The following is a 15579-nucleotide window of genomic DNA, read 5'->3' as shown; positions in this document are numbered from 1 at the left end:
CTGCCATTGACCCGGATGGTTGGACCATTTGGCCTAGGAACTGTCCAGGCAACCGGTTCTATTTTACCCCAAATCCGATCCTTGGCTAAATACTATTGAATCGGTCAATAACCCATTGAACTGGGCGGCTGAACCGTTGACTCATTCAACGGTTTTTGGCTGTTTTTATTTTTAATTATATATTATATATATATATATATATTTTTTTTTTATTTTTTTTGTTAGAACTGGCCATTCATTCGAACTGGATGGTCGAACCATCAACTCAGAAACTGGTGAACAGAATGATTCCATTTCTGGGTTGTTTTTTAAAACCATAATTTCATTATACCAAAAAAGAGATTTTCTGATAAAAAATGTTTTAATAGCTTCTCAAAGCTGCTTTCCTTAAGCAGCTCAATCAAAGCTGCTGAGGCCCCTCAAGTAGGCCTAAATACCAGTTGGGTAGCAGCTTAAGTAGTTCGTGAGTCGGGATCTCCTTAGAAGCTTGAAATTCAGGCCAGAAGAATAAAAAAACCTTTAGCTTTGTACTCTGCATAGCCTGTGCTTTCCACATGGTTCTCTGAACATGAGCTTCATATAACAGTAGTACCAGTGCTCTAGAGATTAACGTGTCTGATGAAAGGAACACGTGGACAGCCGAAGTTCTATAGAAGCCAACGCTTCACCAGACAATTCACTGTGTTAACATGTGATATCCAATGCGTGAGTTTCAATGCATTTAAAGGGGTTTTAGAACTTTGATGTACTCAACAACCCATTTGATTGAGCTGCAGTCAAAAAGCCACTAAATTTAAGTGCCCGTTTGGGAGGTGATTGAGCACCTGTGTTCCCCAAAAGCTATATGGAGTAGCTTTTTATTCTTTTTTCAGTAGTGTTTTTGGAGTTTAGAACACAGTGAAGGGCTTTCTGAATTTCTCCAAACACAGCTTTTGGCGTTCTTGTGTGGGACTCAGCAGAATCGCAGAAGCTGTATCCTGAAAGCTTTGGTGACTAGTCAGAACAGTGAAGGCCCTTCCCAATAAAGCCGAGGGTCTCACGGAAAGCTTTATTATTTATCGATTAAATGACTAGTCAGAACAGTGCGATGCACGGACTAACTGCGACGGACTCTCAATGGGTGGTTCAATTAATACAGCCATTGAATTATTCAAGGTTCCGTTTGATGATTAAATATTTGTTAAAAATTTACAAATATTTACGTTGTTTGGTAACCTATTTTTCAAATCATTTATTATATTTTTAAGTATTTATTGAGGTGAGAATATATGCTAAGTTGATTTACCCCAAGTGTATATTGAAAATCAATAACAATTTTAATCCTTACTTTATTTATACATATTTTCACATATTATAATATACATATATAGATCCAAATAATAATAATAATAATAATAATAATAATATATTTCCGCCATATGTCCTTATGGCATGCATAATGCAAGCACGTGTTGTCTGGACTTGCAAAACCACGTTTAAGCGATCAAGAGGAGCTGTCGCAGTACGGGATGTTGCTCCTGTAACACCTCCTGCTATTAATTATCTGCTTGCATGGACATGCTTGCTGATGATGCCTTCTGGAATAACAGTCTACTCCCCAATATCTACAAGGCATGCATATACCCTCTCCAGGTAATGATAAATATTCTCAATAGTAGCCTCATGGGGATAGAATAGAAGAAAATCTCTCCATTCTTCAAATGTTATAATTCCATTGTTATCTTTGTCCACATGTTCCACAAAACGGGCAAGTTCTTCATCATCAATTTCAATCCCTGTAGAAGAGAAATTGCCATGGCTTATAGGAGGAAAACAAACTGACTGAAAAAGGAAGTATTGCACATATAACTGGCAAGTCATAAATGGCTAAAACCACAATTTCAATCCCATCCTTCTAGCCACGTTAAGGAGCTTGTTCAAGGGATCATCAAGGGTGAGACTCAAGTTCTAGCAATGTTGGTGACCATGGAGGAAATCTTCAGAGGAACCAAGGAGTTCAAGCAAAAAGTGTTCGAGAAAGTTCAACTAGAACTCAACCAGTTCGGCCTTCTGATCTACAACGCCAACGTTAAGCAGCTGGTCGACATGCCTGGTCATGAGTACTTCTCGTACCTTGGTCAGAAGACTCAGATGGAGGCTACCAACTAGGCTCAGATCGATGTGGCTGAGGCCAAGATGAAAGGTGAAATCGGAGCAAAGCTTCATGAAGGGCAGACGAGGATCATATCAACCCAAAGCCAAGGAGAAGGGAAGAGATTAAGGTGAAGACAAATGTCAGGATATATGAGAACCAGAAGGAGGCCGATGTTGTAGAGGCCAACGTGGATTTGGCGGCAAAGAAAGCGGGGTGGACTTGCCAGGCTCAGATGGCGGAAGTGGAGTCAGCAAAGGCGGTGACCATCCGAGAGGCTGAGTTGCAGAGAGAAGTTGAGAGGATGACCACATTGACCCACACAGAGAAGCCGAGCTACTGAGCAAGGCCAGTGTGGAGTATGAAACCCGGGTTTGGAGCATTGCCGATTAATCCAGTCATGTTCTTTCTGTTTTTTTTTTTTTTCTTTTTTTCTAAATAAATCCAACTGTTCTTGATGAAATTTCTATGATTTCTGAGGCATAGAAAGCAATTGCAGAGGCATTTTTTTATGCTCGCCAACAAGTTGCAGACGCAAAACTATATGCAAAGAAGAAAGAGGCCGAGGGAATAATGGTGCTTGCACAGGCACAAGGTGTTTATCTGCGGACTCTGCTGGAAGCATTAGGAGGCAATTATAGTGCACTGAGAAACTATATGATGATCAATGGCGGAATGTTCCAACAGATGGAAATCGCCAAGGCGTATTTGGAAAGGGTAAAATAGGTATTTGCAAAAATTTAATCATCGGTTTAACATTTTCCGTTATGATTATTGATGGAACGGAGGTTTTTGCCAATTTTTTTTTGAAAATAGCACGAGTTTTTTTGATAAAGTAAAACTATGGAGGAGGTTTTTATGATTGTAAGAAAGTTTAGAGGAGGTTTTTATATTTTACCCTAATAATAATAACTACTATAATAATAATAATAATAATAATAATAATAATTAATAACTGTCGCTACATTTTGCTTTCTACAACCTCCCCCCTCCTCTCTCTACATGCACATACATCTACCTCATTGCTTCCAAAGAAGCGAGCAGTACAAAAAATCTTCCTTTCTAATTTTTTGTCTTTTTTGATTTTTTTTTATTTTTTTAATTCCACATAATTACCCACTAAACCAATAATGAAATCACATATGCTTAATTATTTCTAACAACCATAAAGAAAAGGAAATCACATCTATGCTCCACAAAGAGCTGCCCCACAATGCCCCACAACACATCCCCACCATGTATTGGCAACATCTCTCGATGATGACATCATTAGGACTGTTACTATCATCGGGAGATGCTCCAATATACGGTGAGGATGTGCTGTGGGCATTGTGGGAAGGATCCCTATGGGGTGGAGGGATTTTCTTTTCTAATGTTTAGCCAAGTGGCACCACTTTCCCCCCACTTCCTCCTAAATTGTCTCTAACTCTTATTTATCTCTTAAATTAACTCAAATATAGTAGAAAGATTCTCTCCTAAACAATCTCTAATTCATATTTATCCTCTCCCCCACTTTTTATCTTTATCTATCTAAAGAAAGTTTCAATTAAAAAAATTCATAACTATTTAAATGTTATAATGAAATTATATACTAAATTTAAATTATTTATTCAAACACAAAAAATTTATGGATTTAATAATATTCATATTATTAATAATTCAATATTTTTACAAAATTCATCATAAAATTATGAAGTAACAATATAAATTATAATTTTATGAATTATTCAATTTAAATGTTATTCAAATAATAAAAATGTAACATTAAAAATTACAACATTATTTAAATATTTCAATAACTAAAAATCTTAAATAAAAAAACATTAAAAGTAGCTATATAATATAACAAAATATTTAATATTACGTAATAACATTAAAATAAATAAAATCAAAATATGAAAAGTTTTAAATATTTTACATATTATTTAAATATTTAAATAACAAAATATTTAACATGACAAAATTTTAAATAGTTAAAATAACAAAATTATGTAATAAATTTTAAAAAAATCTTAAAAGTAGAAAAATAATTACAATAGAATTGATAATATTCATATTAGTAATAATTTAATATTTTACAAAATTAATAACGAATTATGTAATAATAGTACAATTATAATTTTATGGACTATTAAAATTAATAAATAATTAATATTTTAAGAATCTAAATAAAATTATTATTTCAATAACTAAATAATATTGTAAATAACTAATTTCAGTTATATCAATTAATAATTATAGAAAATAACTATCAACAAACTTATATTTATTAGTAATAATTTTACAATAACAATGTATATTCGTTATATATTTATATACATAAATAATATTTATTTTATTTTCATTAATTATTTATTATTTTTTATATATATGCTTTCAATAATTATTTATAAATGTATTTATAATTTTTTTATTTAATAGAAAATTATCAATAATTATTGGAGATTAAACAACTATTATTTAACTTTTGAAATTTAATTTATTGTATTTTTGTTATAAATTTATTTTTAGTAATTATATATTTTTTATAATTTATAGATTAATACTTATTATATATTAAACTGTTATTTAATATTACACTATTTATTGACTAATTTAGTATATTTTTAGTATTTATTATATTTTTTTAATTTTTGTATTTTTATTATATATCTATTATATTTTCATTATAAACTTATTTTCAATGATTGTGTATGTTTGTTATAAATTTTCAATAATTGTTGGAGATTAATATATTGTTATTTATTAGAGATTAGACTATAAAATTAGTTGAAATAAGGATTGTTCAATGATTGACTGAGTTCATTTATAGGCTTTTTTGCTAACCAAATTGATCTTCTCAAGCCCCTAGTTTGTCACTTGAACCTGATTAACCATTAGCAAAAACCCACCAACTTGGGTTGTATCGATTTGGGTGTATTTTCGGTTTATTTGTTTGTTCAAAATATTTAAACTTGAAAATTAATTTTAAATTTCATAAATTAGAATGATATATTAAAAAATAAATTACAAAAATTAAATCTATGATATAAAATATTTTAGACTAACAAATATGGAATTTTTCCTACTTTTTTGTATTAAAAAAAGAAATTTTAAATATAAAATATTTATATATATTTATTAAACCAAGCCGAACTGAAATACTAGAAAACCGACCAACTTGGGTTGTGTTTGATCTAATTGTTTATTAAAAAGTTAAAATATAAAATAACTATATACTCTTATGTATTTCTATTGTTTAACTTTCGCTTAACAAAGCATGGGTCCCCATCACCATGCCTCTCCTTGCTCCATTATCCCCACCCTGCATTATCTTTCACTTTCTCTCCCCTTCCCTTCCCACCACTCCCATTAAGCCATGTCACCCAACTACCTAAGAATATTGCTATAATCTCTCTCCCAAGGTATCACATTTAAACCAATAGGAAAGTATCGTGTTACCCCACTCCCTAATAAAATCCTAAAATGCATCCCCCCAATCTATATCCACTCTCCCTCATTTAAAATATTTATATTAATTAATAAATAGTTAAATATGGTTAATATTTAATCCCACGTATATTCAATGAGTATTAAATAGTGTTACTACCAAAAGTTAATAAATACAGTTAGTAAATTACCAAAAATTAAATATTCTTATTAGTATGTTTAGTAAATTATCAAAAATTAAGAAATCTTGTTATTAATTAACTCATTAACAACATTTTATAGAAATTGAAGACTCTTTGACTAATTTCTATAAAATTGAGAATTATATTTAACAATTATCAAAAAGTATAAAATTTAAGTTATTGTTATTATTATAATTAATAACCAAATACAAATGGGGGAACACAATATTATAATGTTAGAAAATAAAATTATTAATTAATTTATATTGAAAAATAAAAGATAAATTAGTGTAGCTTTGTTAGTAAACTACCAAATAAAAAAACATATTTAATAACACTTTAAAAAAATTTCAATAAATCCCCACTGTTACACAAATGTAATAAATTTTCATAAAACTACATTTTTGTAAAATAACATTTTTGAAATTAAAAGATATAAAGTATTTGAAGGTTTATTTAAAATGAATTAAATAATTATTGAGAATTATTAGAATATTTTTGGAAATTTTATGAAAATTTATTACATATGATAGATTTTGGAAAACCATTGAAAAATTATTTAGTTTTCATTGCAAATTATTGAAAATTATTAAAGATAAATACCTATGGGAAATGGAAAACTATAATTTGAACAAATAATTAAGATAAATTAGTATAATATTGGAAAAAGGAAATTAGTGGTTAGCTTTGAAGGGACGAGAGATCCATCATATGGATAACCAAACCCTGCAAGTAAGTTGCGCGAAATTTCAAAAATTTCTCTCTCTCTCTCCCATGTGGGAATCACATTCCCTATTTTAGAAAATTGCATTTTCAAGGATCAATCTTGAACCTAAACCAGAGCAGATCTGAAACCAAAAGGTAGGAGAGGGATATACCTGATACGGAGTAGTAATAACCCCCAACGAAGGTGTTCACGCCCAAGGAGATTACCAAAGACTACTCCCACTGAAGGTGACACAGCGTAGGGTGGAGCAGAATCAATAGGATGGCTCTTCAACAAGAACTTGATTCTTCACCAAGAATCTGATGGAGGGCGAGTGAGCACGACTTTAGATCACCTTTTCTGCCAAAAGGTGATATCAAGAACCCTTTATTGATCGCTCCTACTGGTGGAGATCGAACTGGTAATGGCGGCAATAGCAAGAGAAGGCAAGAGTAGAAGATGGCGTCAGTCCAACTGTATGCTATCTTCTCTCTTGTATCAGTAAAACTGAAGGATGAATTGGAGGTTCACCCTGCTCCTCTATTTATAGCCTTAAAGAGAGCATCTCCTAATCCCATAGGAGTTTCCTAATCCAAATCTTGTATTTGGATCTGGACTTTCTTTAAGAGATAAGGATAATCCCTTATCTTATCTGCAAATAAAGATCAACCCTCCTACTCTAATTAGGAGTTTCCAGATCTAAATCTCTATTTGGATTTGGACTCTCTGAGTGGATAGGGACAATCCCTTATCCTATCTACTGATTTAAATCCCAGAACCACCCCTTTTTAATTAATCTAATCAAGCCAGTTTGAATTGAGCTTTAGGCCCATTAAGTCCATGTGCTCACTTATCCTCCAAACTATTGCCCAGTTGGATATCCTTATATGGAGTGGGACCCAAACATTGATCTACACATCAACCACATGGGTTCAGCCCAGCCTCTGTTATAAGGCCTGGCCGAATTCACTGTAGAAGACAGTGAACCCCTGAGTCCATCACCATGGGCTCTTAATAGGCGCAACATTTACACTAAATGGTCATTGGGTCAAGCCACCTTAATGGTCTTACACTTAACCTCTCAGCCCATAATGATCAAACACTGCCCGACAAGAGGGGACCTCTCCCTTGGCTGCAAGGTACAATGCTGCACTCTCTATTCACATGGATCTTGGGAATCAAAACCTTTTGCAAACATTTTGAAAAATATATATATATATATATATATATATATATATATATATATTGTATGTATGTATATCTCTATATAAATATATTTTGCAAAACAAATTTCAACGGTTGAAATTGGTTGTTGGCAGCTTTGATTTCCATAAGAGAAAGTGCATCCCCAATCATTCACTTTGTCCGACAAAGGGGCTGATCCTGTCACTATGATCACCTACTTAGATGAATTCTCAAGCCGTTCCAACGTACCCAGGTTTTGACCCCCTCTAAGGATCTCATTGATTAGCATATCAAAGACAGCCCAATCCGACACCTAGTGTAGTATCATAATTGAGTCTAGGGGTTAGGTGAAACATTTCAGTTTTGCCCATCTATCTACAAGGTCTACGACAACACTGAAATTCTAGTCTGGTTCAAGGTTTCAAGAAAACCCACATTGTATGTACCTCAGGTCTCACCTTAGTAGCTGAGACAAACCGCCCCAACCAACGTGGTGATACATCAGTGTCAGCCTTGGCATGATAAATCTCCCTAGATCTATCTAATGGTTGTGAAGATTCTAAACTAACACGTGTCTCATATATGTCAAGTTTAAGGGTATTACACATAAATACACCATAATAACATGAATCAAATATGTACTTTATTCATTTACATTAAATGTCATAAGGTACATCATTCTGATTGGAGCTAAGGGCATACACTGTCTAACAAGTTTATATTAGAAATTATAAGATAAATTAGTATAATTTTGTAAGTAAACCATTTACAAAGAAAATAAATTATTTAATAAAAAATGAAACAAAATTTCAAAATTACACAAGTACAATAAATTTCCAAAATTTTCATAAAATTACATTTTTGAATATTAAAGACAATTTAGTATAATTTTAGAAATTTACCATGTGGTTGATACTTAATATATCCTTTTGATCATTTCTATCATCAAATTGAATATTGGGTTGATGGGGAAAGCGTTTTCAAAACTGGATCAAACCAGATGGTTAGACTGGAAAATTGGGAATCGGACACCATTTCACCTCAAACTGCTTTTTGTCCAAAGACCATTTATTTGGTTAGTGAACCGCTGACCTAGGTGGTAGAACTGTCAACTCGGACAATAGTTTTTGGCATTTTTTTGTTTTTCTATTTTATTATTTTTTTGTTAGAGCGGTTCGTTCGTTTGGACCGAACAGTTAGACCATTAGACCATAGAGCGGTTCCCTATCTGGTCTAATTTTAAAAACCTTGGATGGGGAGTGGTTGCCTTACCTTGAGCTTGGCTTGGTCTGCGGCATGGCTTGGCCCAAGGCCCAACCCATGGACCAGCCCAGCCCATGGCATAGCACGGGCCTGTGCGGGCTCGAGTTGTGGGTTGTGTCGAGCCGACCTCCCAAATTATCCTAGAGGAGGGAGGCACTGTCCAGGATGCCTTGTAGGCCAACACGACATGACTCGCACTTTGTGCAGGCCACATGTGGGTTATGTTGTGCTGACCAATGCTTTTGAACTGTTGTTGACGTAGACAGTCGGACTGTTCGGCCCGAAAACCATCCAAGCAACCAGATCCATTTCACCCTTGACCCGTTCTTGGGTAATAAACCGTTGACTTCATCAAAAAACCGCTGACCCAGGTGGTTGAACCGTCGATTCATTTGACCCGGACAGCGGTTCACGGTTTAAGAAGAAGAAGAAGAAGAAGAAGTTGCATAGTTTCATTATTGAGATCTGAGATATGAAAAATAGATCTCAGATCTCTGATTTGTCATCCGCGCTAGTACTGTCGTTGACATTTCATCGTCGTTGTCGTTGTCACCGTCACCGGTGAACATCAAATCATTATCCTCCTCTTCCTTCTTCTTCCCTCTTTCCCTCTTTCTTTCCTTCTTTTCTTCTTTCTTAGCCGACAAAAACTCTCTTTTCCACTTCTCTTTTCTCATATATAAGTATATATATCTATTTTCTATTTTGCCCCAATTCAAACCATCCAAACCGTTTGACCCAGACGGTCGAACTGCTGACCTGGAAACTAGTAGCCAGAATGGTTCTGTTTTCAGGTTAGTTTTTAAAACCTTGGTGCCGACCCAACACTACCCAATTTACACCTCCACTTGAACCCACCCAATATTGGGGATGTGGCAGAGAAATTCGAGGATTCTCCATCCTTGATGAGGGGTGGGGTGTCTTTCCCCTGAACTCGCCCGACATTGAGGAGTGGTTAGATTGCCCTATACTCGTGTGACACTTGGGACAGGGAGGGGATGGGGTAGGAAAAGGGATGGGGTGCCTTGCCTTGAACCCACCCCGTTGTCATTCCTATATAATTGCTAATTATTAGTGAAATTAACAAAAATGTTAGCTTTTATAATTATTTCTATTTATTTAAAATTAATCAAAATTTCATTTAAAAATAATAAAAAGAATAAAAATTATGAAAATTACTACAAATTATTAATAAAACTAAATTTATTAAAAAACAGTAGTTATTTTTTATAAATTAACATTAAATGAAAAATAAAATTATTAAATCTTTTAAATTTTCCCGTGCATCGCACGTGTCCCTAGTAGTATATATTTAAACTAGTCTGTCTGTCCATGTCACCATACCTCTCCTTGCTTCAAACCCCTTCCTAATTTTCTATTTTTTTGAATTTTTTTATTTTTTAATTCCATATAATTACCCATTAAACCAATAAGGAAATCACATAGGCTTAACTATTTCTAACTACCATAAAGAAAGAGGGATTTTCTTTTCTAATGTTTAGCCAAGTTGCACCACTTTCCCTCACTTCCACCTAAATCGTCTCTAATTCCTATTTATCTCCTAAGTTATCTCTAACTCCTATTTATCTTTTAAATTATCTCTAATTTACTAGAGTAATTCTCTCATAAACTATCACTAATTCCAATGTATCCTCTCCCCCACTTTTTATGTATATCTATCTAAAGAAAGTTTCAATTTAAAAAATTCAGAACTATTTAAATGTTATAAAGAAATTATATACTAAATTCAAAATATTTATTCAAAACACAAAAAAAAATAATAGATTTAATAATATTCATATTATTAATAATTCAATATTTTTACAAAAGTCATCAAGAAATTATGTAGTAACAATATAAATTATAATTTTATGAATTATTCGATTTAAATGTTATTCAAATAATAAAAAATTAACATTAAAAAATAAAATATAATTTAAATATTTCAAAAACTAGAAATCTTAAATTAAACATTAAAAATAGCTAAATAATATAGCAAAATATTTAATATTACGTAATAAGATTAAAATAAATATAATTCAAATAATGAAACATTTTAAATATTTTACATAATATTTAAATAACAAAACATTTAACATGAAAAAATTTTAAATAGTTAAAATAAAAAATTTCTGTAATAAATTTAAAAAAATTCTTAAAAGTAGAAAAATAATTATAATAGAATTCATAATATTCATATTAATAATAATTTAATATTTTACAAAATTAATAACGAATAATGGAATGATTATACAATTATAATTTTAAGGATTATTAAATTCAATAAATAATTAATATTTTGAGAATTTAAGTACGAATATTATTTCTATAACTAAATAATACTGTAAATAACTAATTTTACTTATAAAAATTAATAATTATAGAAAATAACTATCAACAAAATTATATTTGTTAGTAATAATTTTACAATAATAGTGTATATTCAGTATATATTTATATATACTATAATTAATATTTATTTTATTTTCAGTAATTATTTATTGTTTTTCTATAAATATTCTTTCAATAATTATTTATAAATGTATTCTTATTTTTTATTTAATAGAAAATTATCAGTAGGTATTGGAGATTAAAAAACTATTATTTAAATTTTGAATTTTAATTTATCCTATTTATTGTATTTTTTTATAAATTTATTTTTAGTAATCATAAATTCTTTATAATTTATAGATTATTACTTATTAGAGATTAAACTATTATTTGAGATTACACTATTTATTGACTAATTTAGTATATTTTCAGTATTTATTATATTTTTGTAGTTATTTTTTTATTATATATTATTATATTTTCATTATAAACTTATTTTCAATGATTGTGTACGTTTTCTATACATTTTCAATAATTATTGGAGATTAAACTATTGTTATTTATTATAGATTAGACTATAAATTTAGTTGAAATTAGGAGTGTTCAATGATTGGTTAAGTTTAGTTGTAGGCTGTTTCACCAACCAAATCTATTTGGTCAAGTCTGTAGTTTGTCACTCGAAACTGATTGACCATTGATGAAAACCCACCAACTCGGGTTGTATCAATTTGGGTCTATTTTCGGTTTAGTTTGTTTGTTCAAAAGATTTAAACTTAAAAATTAACTTTAAATTTCATAAATTACAATGATATTATTCAAATTAAATTACAAAAATTAAATCTATGATATAAAATATTTTAGACTAAGAAATATGGGATTTTTTTGTACTTTCTTGTATTAAAAATTTAATTTTAAAATATAAAATATAAAATATTAATATATAGTTTTTAAACCGAAGCCGATCTGAAATACTAGAAAACTGACCAACTTGGGTTGAGTTTGATCGGGTTGATTATTAAAAAATTAAAATATAAAACAATTATATACTCTTATGTATCTCTATTATTTAACTTTCGCTTAACGAAGCCGGTGCATCGCACGGGTCCCCGTCACCATGCCTCTCCTTGCTCCATTATCCCCACCTTGCATTCTATTTGACTTTCTCTTCGCTTCCCTTCCCACCACTCCCATTAAGCCATGTCACCCAACTACCTAAAAATATTCCTATAATCTCTCTCCCACTGTATCTCATTTAAACTAATAGGAAAGTATTATGTTGCCCCATTCCCTACTCAATTCCTAAAATGCACCCCCCCAATCTATATCTAATTTCTCTCATTTAAAATATTTATATTAATTAATAAATAGTTAAATATGATTAATATTTAATCCCACCCATATTTAATGAGTATTAAATAATGTTATTACCAAAAGTTAATAAGTATGGTTAGTAAATTACCAAAAGTTAATAAATATTGTTATAATTAACTCATTAACAACATTTTATAGAAATTGAAAACTCTTTAACTAATTTCTATAAAATTGAATTATATTTAACAATTATCAAAAAGTATAAAATTTTAGTTATTGTTATTATTATAATTAATAACCAAATACAAATGGGGAACAAAATATTATAATGTTAGAAAATGAAATTATTAAATAATTTATATTGAAAAGTAAAAGATAAATTAGTGTAATTTTGTTAGTAAACTATCAAATAAAAAAAGGAAATTATTGGTTAGTTTATATTAGAAATTATAAGATAAATTAGTATAATTCTGTAAGCAAACCATTTAAAAAGAAAATAAATTATTTAATAAAAATTTAAATAAAATTTCCAATGTTTTCATAAAATTACATTTTTTAATATTAAAGACAATTTAGTGTACTTTTATAAATTTACCATGTGGTTGATACTCAATATATCCTTTTGATTATTTCTATCATCAAGTTGAATATTGGGTTGATTGGGACAGTGTTTTCAAAATCATATCAAACTAGATGGTTAGATCGGAAAAATTGGGAACTGGACATCGGTTCACCTCAAAACTGCTTTTTGTCCAAAAACCATTTATTTGATTAGCGAACTGCTAACTTGGGCGGTCGAACCGTCAACTCGGACAACATTTTTTGGCCGTTTTTGTTTTTCTAATTTTTTATTTTTTGTTAGAGTGGGTCATCCATTTGGACCGGATGGTCAGATCGTTCAACCCTAGAACGGTTCCCTATTCGGTCCAATCTTAAAAACCTTGGACGGGGAGTGGGTGCCTTGGCTTGAGCTTGGCTTGGTGTGCGGCATGACCTGGGCTTTGCACTAATGGTAAGGGCTATAGCTTAGGCTCGGGCCCGGGCCCGGTCTGGCCCGGGGTTCTGAGCTTGAAACATAAGCCCTAGGCCAGGTCTACATGAGCCCGGGCTGGGCTAGGCCAGATTCTAGGCCAATGTCTTTCATATATAAAACATGACATATCTATAATATTTTGTATTAAATGACATAACATACATATAAACTTATTTTATACATTATATAATATAAATTATACTTGTCATGTTATAATATTTATATATAAAATATATAATATAATGTAAAATAACATGTATATATTATACACAAAATGTGTAAGTTTAAATATATGCGATGGGCTCGAGTTGGGCTTGAAGTATTAAGCCCAAGGTCGGCCCTAACATTTGTGGCCTGATGTGGGCCCGGGCCCAAGCCATGCCTAAACACAAAATGCAGGCCCAAGCCTAGAATTTTCGAGCTGGGCTTGTGCGGGCCGGGTTGGGCTGGACTGAAATGATCACCCCTAACTAGGGCTTATGTTTCAGGCCCAGAACCCTAGGTCAGGCTGGGCTTGGGCCTAAGCTATAACCCTTATCATAAGTGCAAAGCCTGGCCCGGGCCCAGCCCATAATCACCCCTATTCACATAGGAAGGACGAAAACTTCTCACTATAATTAGGAGTCCCACACTTAAGAGAACATTAGTAGTATTAAAATCTAAGATGGTGATGTCAATTTTACCTGTCCAATCTTGATAGAGGGTGGATTCGATACTCACAAAATTGTGTTCACATTGTTCTTACCACAGTTTTTAAAATCGGACTGGACTGGACGGTTGGACTGGAAAAACCAAAAACCGGTCACCTGACTGGATCCATTTTCCTCTAAAATCGCTTTTTCTCCAAAATCATTGATTTTGGTCAGCAAACTGCTAAACCGGATGGTTAACCATTCGAACCATTTGAACCGTTCGAACGATTCTGACCATTTTCTAATTTTTTTTTTAATTTTTTATTTTTTTAATTAGAATGGGCTGGCTGTTTGGGTTAAACAGTCGAACCATTCGAACCAATAACACTGACCGGTTTAATCACCGATTCGTTTTTCAAAACCATGATTCTTATTAGCATGCATTGGAATTATCTTCGTAGTTGCATCTTTTTATTTACGGGGATATATTTTCATCTTGATATGCCTTCCACCTTCCGAAAGGTTAAAACTTGCAAGGGATATACGTATCATCTTATCTTTGAAATTACTTCTTCCATGAAATTATTTTTGGCATTTTTTTCTATTTAATCATCTTTCCATTTCCCCCTTCTTTTTCACCAAAATCTTTCTCAAATTGTAAGTTGGAGTCTAACTTGTTGGGTTGGTCTAACGTGGGTCATTGAACCCTAATGACCCACAGTTTTCAACTTAATCAAATTCCTGATTTTCTCAGAGGTCTATAGATGATTTGTTTCAATTATGGTTTTCAAAATCGGACTGGATCGGACAGTCAGACTGGAAAAACTGGGAAATGATTAGTTGATCCATTTTGTTTTATGTCAAAACCATTATTTTGCCAAAAACTATTGATTTGGTCAATAAATTACTGACCCGAGCAGTCAAACTGTTCGAACTGTCCAACGGTTTTGGCGGTTTTTATTTTTTGTTAAAATTTTTAATTTTTTTGTCAAAATAGGCCATCCATTCAGTTTGAACAGTCGGACTGTTCGACATGAGAACCAGAATCCTGACCAATTCATTGTCTAATTCAGTTTTAAAAACCTTAGTTTCAATTTATTAACATAAGGCTTAATTTGGATGGAGTAAAATGCAAATGTGTAGAGTGCAAAACCTTATATTTTATATTATTTTGTATATTTTTACACTGTACATATTTGTATTTATACTCTTTTTTCAAAGTAAGACTAAAATGTTTTTCTTAAAAAAAAAAAACGCATGCAAAAGAAACTGAATTGAACAATCTCTCTCTCTCATATCTTTCTTGGGTTCTCCATCCAACTTGTACAAAGTTGTTCTGTTTATATGAAGAAAACAAAATCCAATTCTCACCATCA

General features: G+C 31.5%; 1 pseudogene; it reads left to right on the top strand.

The window, feature by feature from the left end:
• Window positions 1–1426: 1426 nt before the first annotated feature.
• On the top strand, window positions 1427–2857 carry LOC148845946 (flotillin-like protein 4 pseudogene; annotated as a pseudogene).
• The last annotated feature ends 12722 nt before the right edge of the window (window positions 2858–15579 follow it).

The sequence above is a fragment of the Nelumbo lutea genome, chromosome 7 (assembly GCF_056320005.1).
Source record: "Nelumbo lutea isolate HS-2025 chromosome 7, American lotus-T2T, whole genome shotgun sequence".
In the NCBI taxonomy this organism is placed as follows: Eukaryota; Viridiplantae; Streptophyta; class Magnoliopsida; order Proteales; family Nelumbonaceae; genus Nelumbo; species Nelumbo lutea.
Note: the sequence above shows the minus strand (reverse complement) of the source record. Positions and strands in the feature narration are given on the sequence as shown.